Source organism: Stegastes partitus, unplaced genomic scaffold, assembly GCF_000690725.1.
Source record: "Stegastes partitus isolate 25-593 unplaced genomic scaffold, Stegastes_partitus-1.0.2 Scaffold1393, whole genome shotgun sequence".
NCBI lineage: Eukaryota > Metazoa > Chordata > Actinopteri > Pomacentridae > Stegastes > Stegastes partitus.
The window spans coordinates 3,763-6,709 of NW_007579124.1; positions in this window are offsets into that span (position 1 = coordinate 3,763).

Sequence of the window (2,947 nt, forward strand, 5' to 3'; positions counted from 1 at the left end):
CCGAATGTTGGTATAATACCAAATTTTTGGTATCTCTGTTTTTTATATTTTTTAATTTTTAAAAAAAAAAATTTATTTTATTTTTTAAGTGTCCAGTTAAAGTGAAAAAAGACCACTGGTTCGCAACCTGGTTAAGACACCCGGAATCTTTCTGCATGGAGTCTCCATGTTCTCCCCGTGCAGTGTGGGTTCTCTGCTCTCCGGCTTCCTCCCACACAATCCAAAAACATCCATCCATCCATCCATTATCTATACACCGCTTAATCCTCACTAGGGTCGCGGGGGGGACTGGAGCCTATCCCAGCCGGCTTAGGGCGAAGGCAGGGGACACCCTGGATAGGTATCCAAAAACATGTTGAGGTTCATTGGTGAGTCTAAATTGTCCGTAGGTGTGAATGTGAACGTGCTTTGTTTGTCTCTCTGTGTAGCCCGGCGATAGACTGGTGACCTGTCCAGGGTGTCCCCTGCCTTCACTGGATTAAGCGGTGTATAGATAATGGATAGAAGTTAAAATAAATTTTATAATAAAGCACATTGGGGGCCAAAGTAGAGGATTCATATTCAGAAAAAGAGGACCAACATGTTAAACACAGAGCTTCAGAGGTGTTGGTAAAGGTAGACTTTGTTATCTTTAGACAGGTTTATGCCAGCTGTTGTCTCTGTCACGCTAAGCTAACCTAGCTACTGAACAGATGCAAGAGTGATGCTCATCTTCTCATTCAACTCTTGGTAAGAAACATAATTCCCTAAATGTGAAATTATTCCTTCAAGCAAGAATCTAATAGAAAGACAATTCATATTTTTTTCCATCTCTGAATTGTAATTACATTCTGCACTCTAATATGAGAGCAAATTGCTTCAGACTGTATGAAGTGAGCGAGCTGATTGGCTCCTCTCATCCCTGAATGACTGGATGTGTCACCGACCTAACAGTAGAGATTTCTACTGAGCACCTTTATAACTCACAGATACCTACATGAATGTGTCTGATCTTTCAATTAATAAAATAAATAACACATTATACGCTCGTGAACACTGCCTTCCACAATAAAGCTCCCACAGAAACCTAATTATTACAATCACTTAAAAAAAAAAAAAAAATCCCGTATTGTGTTTTTTAATTATCCACCCGTGTTCATGAATGACTGTGAGTCCCTCTGATGTGCTTAAGCCTGGTCGCACAGAGTGTGTGTAGTGTGTGTAAAGCCGGACTCAAAGAGAGAGCGTATAATGGGATTAGACTGTGCTGTTTGGTTGATAGTCTGAGGCTTTGTTCAGCGGTGGTGCAGATGCTCACTGTGTGTATCTGGGAAACAGTGGGGCTTGTTTCGAAGAAGTTTATTACTTTCTCAGCTTTAAAATCCTCTTTGAGTTCATGTCACTCCATCCAGGCCCTGAATGTGTTTCTGTCTCTCAGAGTGCCTCTCACTTATTCCTCTAAGTGCAAATGTATGTAGGGTAAATAAGGTGATAGTGCAAAGTACCAATCATGCCCTATAAAAGCTGTATTTTCGCTGTTATTATCTGTTTCTTCTTTCAAGGTTATACCACTCCATGGGAGAAAATTCTTCAGCTGTTGCTCTTCACACATGCATTCCGTCTCCTATTCAGGCTCTATATGTTGGGCTTGTTCTTTGTTTACCTCACGTATTGTCACATTAAACGTGCTGCCTTTCGTGCTTCAATGTATTTTTTCTTTTACAAGTAATAAACGTCTTGCTGCTGCACATTTATTGTCCTTTCCCACAGGATGCTTTTTGTTCCCCAGCCAGTCCTTAAAGCACAGCGCCTTCACTCTTGTTATTCTTCATCTATCAATCTCAATCCTTTTCCACATTCAGGCTTGTTTTCACAACGCTGTTAATTATCAGCCACCCCGCTCTTATTATCACAGACAAGAGCTGTGTTTGCTACTCATGGAAAATCTTTTAAACCAGCACCCATTCTTTCTTAAATCGTTACTCGATGATTTCTGCCTTTGTCGGTTCATAGCCTCTACAGCAGTGTGATTGTACAGGATTTAAGGAAACAATTAAAATAATTAGTCAAAAAAAAAATTAAAAAAAGTTGTGTGAAAGGAGTAAATTTCCTTGTCACTCATTTTTTGGGAACATTTTTACAAACCTGTAATTCACTTTTCAGCCAGAGAATCATTTGCAAGTCAAATAAAAAAACACTGAACTCATGAGCAGTTGTTACACTGGGGATTTAAATTACTTTTAATATTAAACCCGCATTAACTGGTTGTGTTAGCCAATGTGCAGCCGCAGAAACAGATGATGAACACAACACTGACATATTATATCACCTGCAAAGTTAAATGTTATTTTATACATCTGGCATCCTGTAAATGGGACAACGCTGGCATTTATTTTTCTGTCCTCCTCTCAGAAATAGGTCAAATGTTTACCTCCTTTTAGCTCTGTTTTGGTCTCCACTCACTGGTTACTTGACGCTCCATCAGCTACTCACTAATTTTGCACGTCTGCCAACCGGGGTGGCAGCAGCAGTAACAGGCAGTGACTTTTTAAGAGTTTCACATTTGAAACCCTCTAAATAGCTGAGAGGTGATAATTGTCAGTGTAATTATTAAGTATAATCCATGTATACGTATGGAATCATTTGATGCATTCCCGATATAGTAATAATTATGTCAGCTTTAAATATAAATACATTCTAAATCTAACACATGGGAAATCTGGGCTACAGTATAATATGCTGATGATTCTTTGAGGCTCTGCTTGGACACTGATGTCATGAGTAAAAAGCCACTGCTAACATACTTACATACTTTTCCATTCCTCCCATTCTCACATTCAAGAAAAGACCCGTTGTCTTAACATCTTTGTAAAGCAAGCCGGTCTCAACATTAGCAACAGGAAGCCTGAAATTATGGCACTGAACACCACCAACAGAAGCCCAGTCCAGGTTGAGAATGGAGACCTCC